General features: G+C 44.5%; 1 protein-coding gene across 4 annotated transcripts in view; it reads left to right on the forward strand.

Moving 5' to 3' along the window:
- Nucleotides 1–6,893: 6,893 nt before the first annotated feature.
- Nucleotides 6,894–21,243, forward strand: part of LNX1 (ligand of numb-protein X 1) — a 270,440-nt gene continuing 256,090 nt past the window's right edge. For 2 of the 4 annotated variants that reach the window (XM_085642097.1, XM_085642099.1), the window contains exon 1: nt 7,003–7,159. The gene's annotated coding sequence lies outside the window, so the exon portion shown is untranslated. Of the gene's footprint in view, nt 7,160–21,243 lie in introns of all 4 variants that reach the window. The other 2 variants (XM_085642096.1, XM_085642098.1) reach the window with 2 other exon arrangements.

Consider the following 21,243-nt stretch of genomic DNA (forward strand, 5'->3'; position numbering starts at 1 on the left):
ATCCAGTCCTCAACCAATCATAAGAGTATCAACTTGGAACAACAACTATTTTCTAAGCCCTCAAATATGTTCTGTACTTCACAGTGAAATCTCAAAGAGTAAGCATCATAATCTAAAGGCACCTAGTGGCATAAAAAACATAGTCAAGCGGGTGCCTGTCATTTTCATGCTAGTCCATCTAGCTGTGTGCAGCTTACAGATCTCTTGCTTCTTGTAGCACAGTCAAGATTCCACAGTATTTGAAATTGAGGGCTGCTAGCTCTCACTTGCGGAGCCAACGTCTTTACTTCTTCCAACAAGTCCTCCACTGCCCGCGTCTAACCAAACATCCTTTATATGCCCTAAACGCCCCACGCATATTCAAGGCTGGGCAGGGTTTTTTTCTAACAGGCATTTTCCTGGTGGGCTGGAGCTCTTGCAGGTTGGTTTTAAGAAGCCCAGGCTGCTCCTGTGACTCTGACACTTTCCCCGGCTCCCCCAGGTTAATTTCAGCCAGCACTGAGAGGCTTTGGGAGAGAGGAGGAAGGTAGAGAGAAAGTGATCGGGAAGGGAGAAGAGAGAAGGAGAGAGAGAAAATGAATGGCTGAAAACAGAGAGATTGCATGAGGAGACAAAGGAAGTGGGACTTCTTTTTGTTTCTCAGCCCAGCACTGCACATGCTTGTCCAGGGCCAGACTCGGCTGTCAATCAACACTGGACTGCTTCCAGAGCTCTATGGTGTAGTGCTACCAACCTTCCCCTGACTGGCGTGATCAAACACTTGTTGACAATGTAATGATAAACAGCATTAGGGTTGCATGGAAATAATGTAATAGTAACATAGATGTGAGTATGACCAAAACTGTACTCCACCGACAATTGACCGAGCCAACTGAGACTCGTTCTATTGCGTTGTAAGTTCCCACTGCATGCGTGAATAGAGAATAGGTACAGAGGAAAGAATTACATCATAACAGTTTTTCTAGTCGTTTAGTTTATCATTCTTATAGATAAGATTTAGATTTGGGTGGTAAAACAAAGCCTATGATTTGTGGAGGAATGTACTGTACATTTCACATGTTAACTCCCTAGAACTCCCTAGACCTTCTGAAAAACTCCTGCTGAGATATTAGGCCGTAATTTTAAATATACAAACAGTAAGCATTCAGAAAAGACAAGCAATGCTGTCAGTTGTAGAATCAAGATCATTTAAGAATGATAATACATGCCCTTCATATAGGAGTGCGATGCATGGTTTAAAAATATAGATTTGTGACCTGTTGTGATGAGGGCAAGCACACAGAACATACCAGGCAGACCTGGTTTTGAGAGCCAGGCTTTTAAGAACATTACTAGAAATAGACAGTATAAGTGCATGTTTATGAGGTTTTTCACTAAAGTTCACACACACACATCTATCTAATAGAACCCCCTCCCCTCCATAGAACATACCTGCTTCAAGACATCGGATTTGTCCCCAGATGTTAAGGAAGCACAGGATGTGAAAGATCAGTTTCACTTCATTTAAAACCATTCAGTTCAGAATGTCCACTCTCTATTGGAGTTAAGGGCAGTGTTTCCTAAAGGCAGATTCCACAATGGGACTGCACGGTAGGCAAAGGAGCGACCTCGCACTTCTGCTTAATGGATCAGAAGCCCAGAGGTGGTCAATTTCAAGGACCAGGATGGATGGACAGTAAGCCTGAATTAGCCTGTGGATGAAAATAGAACTATGGCCAATAGTGCCCGATACATAGAGTTTTAGATTTAAACAGATTCTCACTAGGGAGCCGATGAAGATGCTCCGGGTGTTCAGAGACACATACCCTGCATGGGAGACCCGGACATAATCGACAACTTATAAAGTTAGTATTCAACTAAATACAAATAGAGACCATTGCGGTAGTCCATTCATGAGCCAATAACGGTACCAATCACTGACACGATGTTGTCAGTGGAAGTAGAGGTAACATTTTGTTCAGTAATTGCAGATGAAAAAAACCACCCAACGGATATTTTGGCAATTATAACAGAACATGAATGTTGTGGAGAAGTGTGGCTCAATGATTAGAGCGGCAGACCCTCATGCAGAGGTCTAGCCCAGGACCAGGGTTCAATTCCCCGCCTCAGCGGGTCTTGGGCTCAAAAATTTCACGGACCTGATAATTCTCGCCTCGGTGCCTATTCCAATCATGGAGTCCCACTCTGCAACTCTGGGCAATAGCTTGCTTAATCTCCACAACGGCCCCCACAACGCTAAGGATGCCTGGCCTCCACCTAGGGGGTGCCCAGGAGTGGACGCCTCACAGGGAAAGCCAGGATGGGTTCCACAGCGGTATTCGTACAAGCGCCTTGAGACCCTTGTGGGTGAGTAGTGCGCTATACAAGTATCAAAATTTACATTTGCATATCAAAGATAAACCACAGATTACATGTGGCAGATACATGTGTGGGCACATTAACCAGGGAATGCGGCCACCATACTCGAAACCATGCAAAGAAGGTGCAGCAATGACAAGAACATCTGTTTTTTAAGAATTTAATTTCAATTAATTCTGATTGATCCACATGATGGATTAATTGACAGCTATAAGACAAGGTTGTACATTATTTTGTGGTTGCTGGTGATCTCTATACAGTCTGAAAATGTTTAATAATGTTATTAAAGGTGCTACATATATATTATGTGAAGTTTGGCCTCGAGCCACCCCTTCGGAACAGTATAGACAAGCTTGGAAGCCGAGGACTGGTATGGGGGAGAAAGACAACTTGCACCTAATCAGATAGCAAAGGCTGTAGCCATGCTAGTGCCTTATCGAAGACCGCTTCCTCCTGCAGCCAATCCAGTTACTACGACTGCCTGAGACACTGTGTCGAAAGCTGCGAACAAATCAATTAAAACCAGGGCAGCTATGTCACCCACATCCAAAATCATGGATCCAATCCATCACTATCAGAGGGGCCACTTCCGTGCCATTAAATGCATGGGAGCTGGCGTGTTCATCCTCAAAACTTTCAGAATTATTCACAAAACTGTTTGATAATCTCCATTCCCGCCACCTAAAACAGAAATGAAAGCAGGGAGATTGGGTGGAAGTTACTGGGAATACTAGGATCAGCATTCTCTGTTTTTAATGCGGCCCTGCAGTAGCCTGCTTCCAATTAAGTGGTATACAGACTGAATCAAAGGGGATATCAATCAGATGCATAGTAGCAGGGGCTGTCGCATCTACAGCCACATAAAAATGAAACTTTTGGCAGGGCAAGGTTCATTTGGGGAGACAGATTTAGTGGTTAAAAAAGCAGTGTTGGCCTCATCAATGCTGATGGTCCAAAAGCCAGAGAGAGTGAGGCAATGGAGATTTTACACTGGTCTCTTGCTAAGACTTTGCATTTACGTTTAGTTATTCTTAGAATTTCTGTATCCTACTGTGGTGAGGGGATCTTAACTCCGACAATTTCACCTACACTATTTGTCACCCAATTGTTCACCCTGCATGGTTTTATTTTTTATTTGTTTTGGGTGTGGGTGGAGTTTTATATAGCGCGAACTAGACCCAAAGGTATCAGATCGCTTTACATGAGCACCAGTTGCGTTACAGACAGACACATTCATTTTTGTTAGGCACGGGAGATTAAGTGATTTGCCCAGAATCACAGGATGATGAGCGTCCCTGCCGACACTTGAATCCGGTTCCCCAGCTTTGAGGGTGACCGCTCTAGCCGTTAGGTTCTTCTTCCGTATTGATATAGGTCGTAGAAGCTCCAGACAGAAGGACTTAATTTATGATTCTAGGAATCAAATTTAAATCATTTCTACCAGCGAAGAATAGAGTCTCTCCTTTCCTCATCTCACCCATACTGGAAGCGGTAATATTAAAGGAAATAAGATAATGGTTAGTTCAACTAAAGGGAGAACTATTTAAATTAGTTACAAGACCAGGTATAGAGAAAATAAGGTCAATACAATGATCAAGGCGTAGGGAATTTTACCAGTTGTTCTAATCCCATGACTTCAGATGCCTTCATGTGGTAGAGTTAGGGTCATCAGTTTTATGCATATTCAGTGGTGAAAATATGGGTCCCCCAATCATTGGGTTTGTATCCACCCGTTGATATACATATACAACCTATAAGACATCTGCAAACCCAAGTTAATTGCAAGCATCATAACAATTAGTATGGACATTATTTTAATTTAGCAAGAGGGTATAAATATATCAGGACTAAAGAATAATTATTGTTTGCTTACATTTTAATACAGGTCCAATTTAATGTACATTCACAGCCTTTTTAGGGCTTTTACTTTGTGCTTCATTTGGTCACACAGGTCTGCTTGGTTCATGGATGCTTTGGCATCATTGTTTACCTTCATTATTTGAACTGAATACTATTTTCATGGAAATAGAAAACATGTTTTTCGAGGATGGTGATGCCTCTTGTGTGTGAAGCCGCTGAATGTCAACTACATTGGCAAGCTGGCCAAAGGCAAGTGTGCGTTGACACATCTAGGCTCAGAACTGGTGAAATTCATTGTTTGCCACCTCTCCGTGGGATGTGCGATATACATATTCACGCACACACTTTGAATAATTTGCGCAGGAAGCTCGCTTAAAGCACCTTAACTCATCTAACTTATAATTGCTAATGTTCAGCTGACATCCAAACTCAACAGCAGGTCCTCACTCAGTCCTCATACCGCGGTGTGAATTCAACTTGGATTCCGGTTAGATAGTGTCGTCTGATCCTTAACAGAGGCCGAGTCCCAGAGACATTTGGAAAGAGAGCCTGGGAACAGAGCCCTGCAACACTGCGGAAGAAATACTTAAACCACAGGTCTTGGAGCAATAGAAACCTATGGGCTATTTCGCCACCAAAGCAATAGTTCATGGTTTGCATAGTTCATGGTTTGCATAGTTCATGGTTTGCTCCCCCAGCACCCCTAAATTGTGTGGTGCTGTACTGGTTTGAGAAGGAGGTTTGAGTACCTAGCCCAGTGAACTGCTGAATTATGGTGAAAGGCCACCCTCCCCACGGGCGCTTTCTCCAGCACCCCCACATTGGTTGGTGTAGATCTGGATTGTGGGGGCTGCCCACTGCGGGCACTCGCACCCAAGCCCCCTATAGCTCTGTGACTTCCCCTTAGTCTCTTAAAAAATCTGGGTCACATACTTTCCTCCCAACAACATAATGTTCCACAACATACAGTATCCAGGGAGGAGGTAATGGTGGGCCTGGACTCTCATAAACAATTCTGAGATTAGGAGATGTGCGTGCCCTCCACAAATGACATTCTCAGGGAAGGGAGTTGATTCAGCATAACACTGTAGCCCTAAGGCGGGTAATAACTCCCCTCAGCATGTGGCCCCAGGAAGGTAGGGCAACTTCGCACATGGAGGACCCAGGCAGTGATGTGGACTCCCCAACATGGCAGCAGCCAGGCGCGCAACGCCCGTAGGGCTCAAGGGGCTTCAGCCCCCCTCCACCCCCCGTTGTGTGTGTAAACCCGGGCTGAGACAGCTTCCCGGGCACATACACGGACATTTTTGTCTGGTGTCCATCTTATTGCAGCCTCACCCGGGCACTTGACATGTCTTTAATAGACCATTTACTTGCTAACTAGGCTATGTTGTTTTTCAGCCCTTCTTAGAGCCCCTGCACTCCACTCTGCCTATTGCTGGAAGTATTAGCCTCCTCCCCCCCCCCCCACCCCCCCCCCCCCCCGAAATGTTGGTATCCCCCCACCCGAAATTTGGCTCCAGTTGCGCCTCTGGCAGCAGCCATCACGGTTGAAATATCCACCAGAAGGGGTATCGATTGTGGCAGAGAGGACGCCTGCCAGATAGAATGGGACATCTTCCGGAATTTGATTGACAACCTGTCAAACTGGGTGACATCATTTGATGGAAGCTTTACTTGATCCATCTTCAAATGTAATAATTTTTTATCACCACTGGAAAAGTATTTTAGGATAAAACCCTTCTCTACTCCCTCAGTAAATCCTAGGGTGGTGCGCCCCCCTTCTCCACCCTAGGAGGAAGGCACTTACTCGTGCCTGTCACGGTCACAAATGCATGTTCAGTTGCAGGGTGAGCAACTATCTGTACGAGGAATTTGAATAAACAAAAACGCACGCGTTTGTAGATGTTCACTTCTGCAAGAGGCCAGTCCTAAAAACGCTAGTGATCTCGCCTCTAACTCTAAATTTGCAGATGCAGCATTTGTACCATTATGGCTCATATTTCAAATGCACAGAGCACCTTATACATGCACAATTACACCGCACCTGATTCTGTACCACTGGATTGCTCCAAGTGAGCTATTTTACCATGCTTAGGAGATGCATTTGCGAAGAAAATGCCTGAGTCAGGTAAGACCGTAGATTCGGAGGTATCGCGCGCAATGTCCATTTCCTGGCTTAAATGTGATCAGTTATCCAGAAAAAGACAGGTGGGCCTGAGGCCTTAGTTTGTACTACAGCAGAAAAACACAGCCCATGGGAGTTAGATTGCCGCCCTTTCCCATGTGTGTTTTTTGAAAGTCTGCATTATTATGTTTTTGGGCGATCGATGTAGGAACGCCTCGGACGCAAGCAGTCTCAGGACGGCCACCAAAACTGCAGGTGATCTATAGCACAGAATTAATGGGAGGTAGCTTCTCTGGCATCCCTTTTAAAGTGCACTTCGGCATCCATTCACATATTCATCAGGAATGACCTCTCAAGAGTGCACCGTACACAAGATTTGCCATGCGATGTGCCAAGTTACCAGCTGCCTGCAGTTTTTGGCCCATTGGTTGACCAAATTGGGGTTTAAGCAGCTGGGTAACGGCTACAGGACAGGAACGAGGCCTCCGAAGTGTTATCCGCACGATCACCGCCCAGCGTCGTGCAGCCGAGCATACCTGGCAGCGAGGTACTGCAGGGAGGCAGGGCGTGCCCCGCGGAGCTCCAGGCACCCAGGTGTGCCGCAGCCGTGCAGGCTGGCTCCCGTGATGTCACACGCTTCCTTGTACTTAATAATCAGTCACTCCAAGGGTAGGACGCAAGCCGCCTGCAAACTCTGCGCACCGGACCGCGGACTGGTCCTGCCTGCCTGCCTGTCACGGAGGTGCCTTGGACCCAAGGGGAGCCAAGGGGCGCGCGGCCGCCAGGGACACGGAGAGGACGCGTACCACACAGGTAAGGGCGCCGGGCCCGCAGCGCCGATCCCTCCACCGGCCGCGTCTGCGGCTGAAAGTGAATGTGAAAGAATCTGTCGGAGGTCACCCGGGCTGCGCGTCTGAGAGGAGCCGGCACTGGCCGGCCAGCAGCAGCCATTTTGGCAATAAAAGTAGTACTTCGTAGGGAATGTGAACGCCGAGTGTTATAAAAAATGTCACATTTGAGGGTGGTAAACCTGTTAATATTACATTGGACTGTGGTGATTTCCTAAAGGGATATTGAGGTTTTTCGTTGGTTTGCCATGTTACTGTTAGTGAAAAAACGGAATTTATTCAGACAACTAAAAGCGCCAAGAAGCGAAGTAATCAGCGAGCAGCACTACCCTTTAAAACACGCTTTAACCTAGCATCGGTGCTCGTACTAAATCTTGTTAAAAACCAGGGTATGTACAACTCGACTAAAAAGCGGCTGCGTTTTCAGAGAACGTGGGAGTATCTGCATTGATTTACAAGGACGTTTCTCAGTTTCAAGGAGCTATACATCAGTGTTGGCACCAGGGAGACTGGTGGCTAATACTCCCCGCCTCCCCCCACGAGGCGGTGACACGTGCTGCTATTATCGCCCACTGACACACAGAATCCAATGCAGCTCAATGGTGCATTTTAATGGCACAGGTGGTGCCCAGCAAACGTCACGTCCCTCCCAGCCCGCTCTCTTCCCAGCTGGCACACTGGACTCCGGTGCCTGCCGCCGTGTCCTCTGTTTACCCACGTTTCCGCCCTCTGATCGCTTTAATTAGCTGTGGCCGCGCGCAGCGTTACTGCCTAATTGTTTCAATAGGCAGCCTCTGACTGTGTGGTTACAATTTAAAGCGCCCAGATTACGCTCCTATTAAGCGAATGTTCTTCCTGTGTGCCGCTGGAGAAGGGGGGCGGGGGGGGGGGCTTAGATCAGCGCACAACGTTTAGAAGATTGTAAAGCATCCATCTCTGTCACCGCGCCCGAGAGCTTCACTTTCATCCCTTAATGGGACGCACTGTATTATGCTGGCGGTGTCGGAAAGCAGGAAAAAACCTGCTTAATAGAACAAAGATTTATCCCCGGAGTCCTGCGACGGGAGCTATGTAGGGTAGACTGTCCCATGCGGGAGAAAAAAAGGACGTGTAAGAATAACCATGTTGTCAGGTGATTTTTAAATATGTCCTTTCCTTTTTCAGTAGGAGCAATCAGCGTAATTGGGGAACGGGATGTTGTACGAGTTTATGCACATTGTGCCGGTGACGGGCAACTGCACCCACCAGTTTTTTTAAAATTATTATTATTATTTTTTTTTTTGCAGTTTTTTTTTATATAGCGCGAACGCGACCAGAAGCTATTAGAGCGCTTTACTTGAGTACCAGTTACGTTACACGAGGACACAATTAATGTTTTAGTAGGCATGGAGAGAGATTAAGTGATTTGCTTAGAGTCACAGGATGTTGGGCGACGCTAAGACTCGAAACTGGTTCCCCAGCTCCAAAGTCGGCCACTCTGACCGATACGTCACATCCTTGAGTTGACATATGATTGAGGGGACTTGATTGAATATGTCGCCTTCACACTGATCAGCTGGTTCAAAATTCGATTTGGCACTGGTCATCTCTGCAAACGTCGCGGCAAAAATACGAGTCACTGATGCAAAATTGCACGAACAAGTGCAAAATAGCCCTCATGTGGCTGAATGGCAGTGCAGTTTATGCTAAAAAGTGCTACCCTGCTTCCCCATGGTCGCCTCATGCCACTTAATGTGACTGAGTGAGGGATCGTATACACCACACTGGCGTAGAGGACAGATCTGTGTATTTTGGTCCCCAGAATCTGGTGGACAGGACAGATCTGTGTATTTTGGTCCCCAGAATCTGGCGGAGAGGACAGATCTGTGTATTTTGGTCCCCAGAATCTGGCGGAGAGGACAGATCTGTGTATTTTGGTCCCCAGAATCTGGCGGAGAGGACAGATCTGTGTATTTTGGTCCCCAGAATCTGGCGGAGAGGACAGATCTGTGTATTTTGGTCCCCAGAATCTGGCGGAGAGGACAGATCTGTGTATTTTGGTCCCCAGAATCTGGCGGAGAGGACAGATCTGTGTATTTTGGTCCTCAGAATCTGGCGGAGAGGACAGATCTGTGTATTTTGGTCCTCAGAATCTGGTGGAGAGGACAGATCTGTGTATTTTGGTCCCCAGAATCTGGAGGAGAGGACAGATCTGTGTATTTTGGTCCTCAGAATCTGGCGGAGAGGACAGATCTGTGTATTTTGGTCCCCAGAATCTGGCGGAGAGGACAGATCTGTGTATTTTGGTCCCCAGAATCTGGCGGAGAGGACAGATCTGTGTATTTTGGTCCCCAGAATCTGGCGGAGAGGACAGATCTGTGTATTTTGGTCCCCAGAATCTGGCGGAGAGGACAGATCTGTGTATTTTGGTCCCCAGAATCTGGCGGAGAGGACAGATCTGTGTATTTTGGTTCTCAGAATCTGGCGGAGAGGACAGATCTGTGTATTTTGGTCCTCAGAATCTGGCGGAGAGGACAGATCTGTGTATTTTGGTCCTCAGAATCTGGCGGAGAGGACAGATCTGTGTATTTTGGTCCCCAGAATCTGGCGGAGAGGACAGGTCTGTGTATTTTGGTCCCCAGAATCTGGCGGAGAGGACAGATCTGTGTATTTTGGTTCTCAGAATCTGGCGGAGAGGACAGATCTGTGTATTTTGGTCCTCAGAATCTGGCGGAGAGGACAGATCTGTGTATTTTGGTCCTCAGAATCTGGCGGAGAGGACAGATCTGTGTATTTTGGTCCTCAGAATCTGGTGGAGAGGACAGATCTGTGTATTTTGGTCCCCAGAATCTGGCAGAGAGGACAGATCTGTGTATTTTGGTCCCCAGAATCTGGCGGAGAGGACAGATCTGTGTATTTTGGTCCCCAGAATCTAGCGGAGAGGACAGATCTGTGTATTTTGGTCCCCAGAATCTAGCGGAGAGGACAGATCTGTGTATTTTGGTCCCCAGAACCTGGTGGAGAGGACAGATCTGTGTATTTTGGTTCTCAGAATCTTGTTGTGGACTGGTGGGCTCTGCTTTGCCCAGAATGGGATGGGAGACGCTGTACTGTCAAAGTCTGCCTGGTGTTCACAGGTCTCCAAGAAAAATAAAGTTTTCAGTGCCCTCTCGAAGGCTTGTCAGGTAGACAGGAGCCTTGAGTGATTGTCTCACATATGCCCGTAGCTCGTTCCATGTCTTGGCTACGATGTGGGAGAAGGATCTTCCACCTGCTCTGGCTCCGTGGGTGCGCTGGGTTTCAGCTAGTGTGAGGTTAGAGAAGCGGAGGCTTCTTTTGGGTACGTGGAAGTTGACTCTGTCGTTGAGGTATTCCGGTCGGTTGTTGTGTAGGCATTTGTTGGTGTTGGTGAGGATTTTGAAAGTGATTCTTTTCTCTACGGGGAGCCAGTGGAGTTTTTGTAGATGTTGGCTGATGTGTTCTTGTCGGGGGATGCCAAGGACGAGTCTGGCTGCGGTGTTCTGTATGGTCTGGAGTTTGCAGAGTAGGGACTTGTTGATGCCGGCATACAGTGCGTTTCCATAGTCCAGTCTGCTGGTGATGAGTGCGTGAGTGACTGTCTTTCTTGACTCGGGTGGGATCCATTTGAAGGTCTTGCGGAGTATGCGGAGGGTGTTGAAGCAGCTGGATGTGACTGCGTTGACCTGCTCAGTTCATGGTGAGTGAGGAGTCGAGGATGATGCCTCCATGATGCCTCCATGTTTCTTCCAGCAGAATTAGCCTTGACTGATCCGCCTGACGATCGACAACCTGTGAATTTGATCCGTGGTATAGTGTGCACGTTTTTGTAGGTATCCTACGACTTTGCCACTAAAACTGTGCATACAGTGCACAATGCTTTAAATTAAAAAAATAAATGTTTTAGTTTCACTGGAAATCACCAAAGTGCTTTCGCTCCTAGTGAGATGTGGTCTGTCTTTCTCAGGTTCAACAGAAACCTCACTCGGTGACTGGTTCTGTATATGGTCAAGTTTCTGTAATTCCATTTTAGGCATTGGTGTAGATTAGGTTAAAATAAACCAGGCAGAATGACAACAGAGGTCTTGTGAGTTCAACCCATTGGTTGATCTGTGGAATGGGATGGCCCTTCTAAGGCTCGTGCTCTAGATGCGCATTTCCTGCTGGTTGCAGAACAGGTTTGAACAGAATCAAAATACCTCGATTTTACAATATACCTGGGTGTCATCGCTGATAAAAACTATGACGACCTCGGACATGGGTTGTCATTTTCTTGCCGTTGGCCCATTCAGACCCAGGCACTTCTCCTTCATCCAGAAGTAGATGTGTCTTGAATGTTAGACAATCTTGTTTGGGTTCTGAGCGCTGCCATCCCATATACGCAGAGGACACTGTGCCTGTCGTCCGCATGCATCTGGACCTGTAGCTCATGTGCCATGACCTCTACCAAGGAAACAGCCAAAGCTGAGAAGTAGTGGAGAGAATAAATGTCTGGAAACCAATGCAGGTGATGTGTTGGTTGAAGAGATGCTGTGTCCATTTTGACTTGCTGTGTTGGGATGGTTTTCCAGCTGGACCATGTGGTCCACTGCTTCATGGCTGCTAATAGGTCAGGGAGGAGCCACACTTCTCCAGGCCTGTACGCACAGCCTGCCTTGCAGTAGAGTTGTAGTCTCTTCAATGTTGTATGTGTGCTCATTCATCCTACGTACCCAGGTCCATCAACTTTTCTATAACGTTTATATTCTATCACTTTTCCTGATTATTTAGATTTTGGTTTTTTTTGAGGTAGCTGTTTAGTGCCGCCTAACACCTGGGATCAGCATTGCACTTTACAGAACTGGCTTGGCATGGACCGTAACCACCAGAAACTGAAATTGAAACTGGTAAATAACAGCAACAGGCTTGCTTGAGGGAGAATTCCAATTTTGCATTTTATGAAATTTCTTGCATCTCTGAATAATTCTTGCTAAACCTTTACATATTCTTCTCCATAATCTGCACATTTTTTCACTTGTGACTCTTGTTCTAGAGCTTGTAATGCAAGTACACGTTTGGGCAGTGGAAGGCATGTCTTTAGGGTAAAGGTATCCGAAAGGGGGAGGTCAGCATTTATTTTTGTGATCATGAAGAAAAAAAACCTTGGAGGAGAGATTTAGGTTAAAATAATTTGATATCTTCGAGTCATTGTTGGTCCATTCATATTTATCCAAAAGGGATAGTCATTGCATCATTTATTTGTTTGAGGATTTGTTCAGAAAATCAGAAATGTTTTGTGCTTCGAAAGGACTTTCTACCTGTGGCAAGGTCGCCTGCATACATTGTGTGCTGGTTTCAGAATCCAGAGAAACCGCGGTTATGTTATTAGTTCATTTTATAAAACTGAACTGTGATTGGGGAGATAAAGGGATACCCAGCTGTTTATCGCCTTTTGTGGTTTGTCTCTCTTGGATTTCTTTTTCTTTCTGTCTCAGAATATTGACTGGATGATGTGATTCACTAACTGATCTTCAGGTGACAGAACCATAGACATAGATCTTTGGGTTGGTCCAGGGCAGGCCCCAGACTTTGCAATTCCTTAAGGCCCAGACTCAGAGCAATTCTTCTATTTGTGTACACTATGACTACACCTATTCGGACAGTCTCATATTTCACGCCCAGTGTTTTATTTAGAATTTAATATATGTACAGCTTGTTTCGATGCACTTTCGGTTTTGCAGCTATGGGAACTGGGGCACAAGGAGATGAGATGATTTGCACAGGATCACACAACTTGATCATGCATCGAAGGGAGAAGTAGACCCTCTATACTGTCCTTCCACAGCCAATAGTATGATCTATAGAGTTCACTAACTTCGAGAAGTGCTAAAACACAAATCTTCAAAGATGCAAACAAAATCAAAACTGCAGGCTGCCACTTAATCACACACAAGACAAGCTTGCCAGATTAAAATAAGACAAGTAGAACAGTCCAACATGGCGATGGAAGTCACAGAAACCAAAGTGTCTGCAAGTAAGAGGCGCTGAGCTCTGTGCTGCCGAAATCCACAAATCAGTATATACCGCCAATAAGAATCTAGAACCCATTAAATGATAAAAGGACCATCACTGACACATCCAGTCTGACTGCACCTCCTTTCAGATTTGATGATGAGAGGAGCATAGGGCCTGAAGTGTGTTGAGAGAGTGAGTAGCTAGCCTGCTCGATCCAAACCAAATCCAGCCACTGTGACACAAATTGTCCTCTTCCCTCTTCGATTGTTGACCTGCAAAGATGATCCAACCGAGTCATACGTTAACGGGTATGCAGAGTAGTTGTGTGACATACTCAAAGTCGCAAAATTGCATCACAGGATCTAATCTCCTTTTTTGTCACTGTCCTTACTATGATGTGGCTTCCACCTCCGAGACAGGAACTGCAGTTCTAGGTTTCTGAAATGGCTGTAGATTGGTTCTACAAGAAGGAAACCCTGTTCAGCACCCTTCACGTTTTCGTCTGTTTCAACCCATTTAAGAGCTTCAACGCTAAGTAACTAATGCTCTTGACTCTTAAAGTAGCCCCTGTTGGCATGGTGAATTGTGGGATTATGGAAATGCAAAGAGAAACACGGTGATCGGGATCCCCTAAAGCAAGTGCATTTCAAGTATGCAGCGCTTAATTTGAGCCAGAGGTTCCCGGTGCGGACCACCGGCAATCATTTGTGGGGACCCGCACTTATAGCTCCTCATCAGATATTTGCTTAGAGCAAGAGAGGGAAAACACACAAAGATTAAAGAAGGAGAAAGAGAAAGATGGAAAACCATGGCAATGTGAGAAAGCAGGAAGCTGCAAGAGTGAAATAAAAAAGGCATGGAGTGTCTGCTGATGGATTCAAGAGGCTTGAGATGGATCCAAGACTAGGCAGCCTTGGTATGCGGCGCTCCGACGTTTAACAGCACCAGCTGTGTGCTTCTGAGCACAACTTTAGGCACGGCACTCAATATTTTACAAATTAAGCAATGCAAGTATGGAAACTGTTCCATGTAGTGCTTCCCCTGCTGGGGTTATGAGTACGGAAAGATAGCTGTAAACAGTTCATGGAGAAGGTAAGAGGGCTTGGCCTCGTACCTTGGACTTCATGCTAGTGACCTGGATTTCAGAGTGGGGGTTTTCCTTCTGCCGCTGAGATCCAGCCCCCTGATGTGGAAGGCCATGTTATATTTGGAAGAATGGAAGCCCACACTTATGCATGGAAGCAGTGGCCCAGTCACTGTGCATACTTAGTGAAGTTGCTTTCGTATGGTATGTGTGATGCTAAGTGTTAAGAAAATTGCTTTGAAGTCCACAGTGGTACTCAAAAGGGGTATGGAGGTAGCAGGGTGTTCTGAGCATTGGCAAAGAAAAAGAAAGCATGTCACACAGGAATCCTCTACATCCACGATCCCTCGCACCCGAGCAATCTATGGGGGCAGCACAAGTAGGGTTCTTAAAGAGACTGTAATTCCCTGCCAGCAGTAAAAATAAATGCAGGGATAGATGGAGATTCAGGAGGGAAGACATAGTAAGAAGCATGTGAAAAAGAACCAGTCTCTCTCAGGCTGTTCAAGAGGCCTTGATTGTGATATAGCGAGAATTTAAGGAAACATGGAATGTCACCTCAGAAGAGTTAAAGGGCACGTATTTGTTACACCCGGTTCCAGCTAAAGTTTGAAAAATACAGTTTTTGCTGCATCTTGGGTTCATGTCCTTTCCGTGGGACCCATCTATGTGTATTTTTCTTTCTCTGTAAAAAAAAAACAAGTTGCCCATAAATCAATGTGATTTTGAAATATCCAAATGTAATATATCTTCCTTGTTTTATGTCAAAATGTATAAATAACCCTATCATCACCCATAAAATCTATATCAAGACTGGTGGTCAAATTTGGTTCCTTTCAGGCTACAAAATCAATTGGACTAAGTCCACCATGATGCCAGTTTCAAGCGGAGAAATAACAGGCATTGGCCAAGCTAACAGGTCTGACTTTGACGCCATGTAAACGCAGGTATTCACTGATGCTGTTTATATGCATTGCAAGCGCACATGTTGTTGCTTACAGTAAAACCTGCCATATTGGCATAGCCTATGCTGGGGAAAAAAGAAAGCATAAGTGTTTGTTTTCTAGATAAAATTCATATGGGAGATAAAGAATTAAACGTGACACACAGAATGTTGGTTCTGATAATTTTTTAGATATAAAATAGTCCCTAATACATTCCAATGCAATCCCTTCTTGGAAGGTGGAATGATACGCTAAATAGAATGAGTTGAGAGAGTAATACTCATCTGGGTGGAGCCAAAGCCCATTCCATGTATATCTCAAAGAATTAGCAATAATCCGTCATGCAGATCATTGCAATGTCAAACTAGACCTAAAATGAATGGGTACCAGGAAGCCAGAGACAGTATGTGCCAGGACACTGTCCTAAAGCCCAAGTTGAGGAGTCGCCACTGTCCAAAACGCCTAAATGGATTTATTTTGGAAAACAACCAATCAAACGCTTATCATTCTCAGTGTTTCCTTTTGGGGGCAATATGCAGCTTCAAAATAGATTGATAGACAGTGCAAGCTTTGCTAAACATGTCTTCAAAAACCATATAAAATACACAAGAGTTGACTGTTACAAATGTGGTAAATTCTTCTATTTTGTACATTGCAAATATTCTTTGCTGTATAAATCATTTTTTTCAGATAGTAGGACATACCATAAGATAATCTTATAAGGGAAGTAATGCAACAAAATGAGAAATTCAGCTATCACTATGAATAAAAAAAATACCATGGTCTCACTCAAGGGATTTGTCACAAATGTGGGTTGTACCACCAACGAATAATTGGGTCCTTCCAATATTTGTTATTATTCAGTCTCTTTTATTCTTCATTCATAATAAAAACAGCCAAGCAGCCAGGACGTTTCATCCAGCTTCAGTGGAATTCATCAGGGCTTAATATCGATTTTCAGTCTCTTATTGATAGTGGAAAATTGCCACAATGCTGTCCGATTCAGTATATCTCCCACGTTTGAACTGTGCCCTCCTGTATCCAGGGTAAGTTCACTATTACTCGGTTCCTGTGCCACCCCACATAGTACTTCTGAACGCCAAAGTCTGCGTCTTTCCCATGTAGTGTTGAGCTGGTGCTTCGGCTTTTCCAATTAATAACGTGTAGCGTGTTGGCGTAAACACGGCACGAACAGGCTCCCAAGGCAATGCCTGTAAATTCTACGTGCTGAATCGAATTTGGTGGGGAATGTCTAAAAAATAGATATACTGAATCAGACAGCATTGTTGCAATTTTCCACAATCAATAAGAGACTGAAAGTCGATATTAAGACCTGATGAAGTTCACTGAAGCTGGACGAAACACGTTGGCTGCTTGGCTGTTTTTATTATGAATGAAGAATAAAAGAGACTGAATAATAACAAATATTGGAAGGACCCAAATATTAGTTGGTGATGCAACCCACATTTGTGACAAATCTATTTTTGGTCTTGGTGACTGCTCTCTGGAAACAGATGAAGCAGTTGCACGCCGTCAGAGTGAAATACTCAAAGCATTGGACTCTTTGTGGGGGATTTCTATCTTTGGAGGAGGTGCGTAACATGCATACCGAAGTGAGAATGTTAGGCTTGCTGTTTCATTTTTGTACTGTCTCACTCAAGGGATGAATGGACTTATTTCAATCCATGCCAAATTCTAAAACGAATGAGTTATGATATCAAAAATCCTGAACCGAGAGCCTTGGCCTTCAAGGAGCATTCCTTACAATACACAAGCTAAACAAAGACATCCAAGCTATAAATTCTAGTGCCTTCCAGTGAGTGATAATACTCACCTATTGCTAAAACATGACTGAGAATGTGAGCTGAATAATGACATATTAGAAAAGAACTGGTTTAAATTTCTAAAATGGCACCAAAAGTGTGTCACCAACCAAAACTCAATTGAAAAATTGGAATCAACCATTGATCCTCACATTGATATCTGGCTACTCAGCATGTCCACCCCAACTCAGCTGCAGAAGATATTGTAATTATTGGACGCACAATCTGAATTGTTTACTATATGGAAAGATTTTTTGGAACTGTATAAATTCTGAATCCTAACAGTGCACATCCAGTCATCTCTCCCCATATCGAGCAGGGATGATTCCTCTCCATCCTTCTGAGCAGTTCTTTAATATCTAAGGAAAGAGCTGTACTAGCAGTAGGATAGGAAGATGGTTGAGCATTAAGAAATCCCATGCTGGTATCCATTTGGCTCACATATCGAAAATGTTTGCAGCCTACGCAGCTCAGTCATTGTGCTCAAACTTTAGGGCCTCTACGGAGCTATTGGGAATGCCAAGATGCTGTAGGCTGCTCAAGGGAATGAAAAGGCAAGTGAACCTTCTTTTCACATAGGCTCCAAAGGCATTAGAGCTTCAATGTGCAGGTTCTTCAGTAAAATCTAGGGAGTAGTTTTGGAATCCGTACATGAGGAATTAGTAGCTACCGCCACCTGGTTGCTCTAAGCCGTGGGCCTAGTCTGGATCACTGATTTCTTTGTTTAACCTAAAATCTCTGTCCTTCCACTCTCCTTAGCATTAGAACAAATGGACAAAAAAACTATTGACTAGGAAGGTTATTTGTATGGCGGATATCACCTCAGTACAGACAGTGGGGGAACTAGATATCCTTTTACATTTAAAAAAATGTGGCCCAACTTGATGCTTTTATTGTTTGGAAGGATCTGCCTCTTGAGCACAAAGTTGGGGTGGGTTTTCACACACGATAAGAGAGATCCCTGCTGACTCTTTTAAAAAAAAAACTCCAGCCCCAGTAGGGGATGGATTGGAGCACATTATCATCTTTCACATTACTAATTAAATAGCCATTGGATGAGGAATAGGGATGTGGAAGCAATATCTTGATTACTAATAAGTAATCCTCAACCATGCTCCTCTTCGTGAGTAAAGCTGTGAGGAAGACCAGGAGTAGAAGGATGGAGCATGATTAGTATCCAGAAAAGGTTCTAAAATACATGGAGATTTAGCTTGTGTCTGCTTGTTTTTTCTTTGGAGTTTTATATAGCGGGAACTAGACCCAAAGGTATCAAAGCGCTTTACGGCAGCACCAGTTGTGTTACAGACTGACACATTCATTTCTGTTAGGCACAGGAAGATTAAGTGATGTGCCTAGAATCATAGGATGTTGAGCGTCCCGCCAAGACTCTAAGCCAGTTCCATAGCTCTGAGGTCAACCGCTGTAGCCGTTAGGCCGCATCCTCTCCCTGGGCTATAGGACCATGTCTGAATAAAAAAAATGACCAAGAGGCTAGCGTAAATGCTGATAGAACGTAAGTCTTAATGTCAAATCTTTGGAATGACTGTTTCTGGCCCCTTTCAATGGACCGATGTCCCACCTCGGTTAAAGTGGTGAAAAACGTGGGCATTAAAATTAAATGTGACCTTAATCTGCTTCCCAGAACAACTCTGCGATCCCTCGCTGTGTGTACTATATGCTCAGCAGCCCAGACCAATGCTAGCAAGTGGCTTGTCATGCCTTCCATTATTGAATCGCACTGGGACTACTGTATGTCTGTCTAAGTCGCATTACCTACATTTCTACTACAGCATTTGGAGCCATTCACAACTTTGCAGTCTATCTCACCTGCGAGCTCCTAAGTTTTGTCATGCTGATCTTCATCCTCAATCACTATCATTGTCTCCAGATGCAGGCCAGGATCTATTTCAAAGTTATTTGCCTAGTTCATCCTTCTATCTTTGGCAGTTCCCTTTCTTTATTAGACAGCGAGTGCCCATTTTTAGATCAACTGACTTAATCCCTCACTCAAATCACCTGCTGGTCCCCAAGTTAACAAGCGATGCCATGGCAGCCGTAGCTTCCCTGCGTTGATCCTTGTTCTCCAGAATGCTCACATTAAGGACATTTTTGAAAACCCGCCTTTTCCCTTCTTGCCAGGACTGAATTGGTCTGAAAGTTCTGTTTCCCACCTCGGTCAACTCCATCAAACCCATGTGGGTGTAAGTATAATGAACAAAAGCTAATTAACATAATACAGAAGTACTTAGACTGTTTTAAACAATTATCTTTTATAAAGCTGATGAAAGTAAAGATCTCACCACAATACCATACAGGGGTTTCAGTAGAAAACACATCGTTTACACCAGACACAGGGAATACTCAATAACCCACCATGTCCAAACACAACATCATTGGCACGGCCTCTTCAACGATGTGGAGACATATCACCGGTGTACGCTTAGAGGTTTAACACATAAAATTGGGAGGGAATTTGTGAGAAAACACCATAGAAAGGATAGCCTGGGACAAAGATCATGAAAAATCCAAACTCGTAATACTGGTCCACCTTCTTCTAACCAAGCGTATCCTCTGTGAGGAACGTCTACACAATTATCATTTATTTGCATAAGTCGTGATGAGCAACATTGAGGCTCATCATTTCATGACTCACGCAGGCACGTGCCTCCACACAATGGATGCTGCTTATACTGTGCCTCTGACACGTGGTATGCCATACTGCCCATGATGAATGTAATAGTCATTCAACTACCTTATCGTAATGACAGAATTAGTGTCCTGTAAACTTCACATAACTATATCACACAAAAGACAGAACAACGGGTTCAATAAGGGAGGAGGAATGGCAGCCGGAACGGGAACTGTGTGCTTGTGCGGTTTCTCAAGTGCCTCAGATGATGTTGTGGGCTGTGGAGCTGAGCTTTAGAGCATTCTGGGAAGGAACTTGAAGTACTGCAAGAAACATGTAGAGGCATGAATGCCGCTGGTGTAGTAAGGATGTATTTGAGGGGTGGATGGGCTTATCGGGGAGATTGAGTAGTTGGTTGTCTGGTGGGGCAGGGAGATAGCCCATCAGTCTAGAAAAGCCTAGGGGGGGGGAAGAAATACTTTTTGTTTTTAAGTCTGGCTTGACAGCGTACCTATCTCAATATCTATTAATACTAATATTTTGAAATATACATAGAGGGAATGGTGTCAGACTATCATTTGACAAAAATATCTTGTCCTATTTATAGTTTTCAAAATATATTGCCCCATGGGAGTTAATAATCGAACATCTACACCCAATTGGACAATATTGTAATGTTTTTGTAAATATTATTCATATCAGATGATATTTATGGATACAATGGCCCTGCCAAAGGAGTATTACTTGCTCACCTCAAGCTGTTGGCAAATCTGGTGTATCATTTCACCTTCTATGAAATGGTTGTAGTGTAATGTATCAGGGACTATATTAGATGACGAAAGTATACTGAATTTTCACACATTTCATTATTTATCTCATAGATCTATTTTATGCAGAAAGTAACTATGTGTTTGTTTGGTTTTTTTTAGTTTTTTTTTACTGCTGTAATCTTTTTTAGCCAGGACTCAAAATACAAGCCAGACCTATTGGCTCTGCCAAAGCTTGTTTTTTTCAAGATATTTATAGTCCTGCAGGGAAGATAAATGGCAATACCAGGAGGAATTTAGTCACACTGAAATAAATGTATTTAGATAGTAAGACAAAGTTAATGATGTAAATTTGCTTACTCTTCAAATTCATATTTCAAACATTTTACATTCCTTGACCAAACAATTACCACTGTTGTGCAGACATCAGTTCCTCAAGGAGGTGGCATGGAGTTTGTCTTGGGGACGTGGGTCCTGGAATGGTGATGCCTTCCTGAACTCTGCTAGCATTCTGATCTGGCCACCTCTGGTTCCTGTTTTGAAGGGGAGTCTGGTGCGCTGAGGATTCATGGGACTTTAGAGACCACCGGAGATGCTGCAGGGCTGTAGGAGAATACAGCAGCGATCGGGGTACCACACTAAGATTAATGTCTTGCATCCTTTTGGGATGGTCTTAGGACCTGGTTGGCAGCTTCCATCGGATGTGGCATGGGCACCCAGCTCCCAGACCGGTAGGAACATCAGGGCTGGGAAGGAACCCAGAGAGGCAGTTCAACTATGAGATGAGGAACTATGTGGTCAAGGTGACTGC

The sequence above is a fragment of the Triturus cristatus genome, chromosome 2_2 (genome assembly GCF_964204655.1).
Source record: "Triturus cristatus chromosome 2_2, aTriCri1.1, whole genome shotgun sequence".
NCBI classification, from domain to species: Eukaryota; Metazoa; Chordata; class Amphibia; order Caudata; family Salamandridae; genus Triturus; species Triturus cristatus.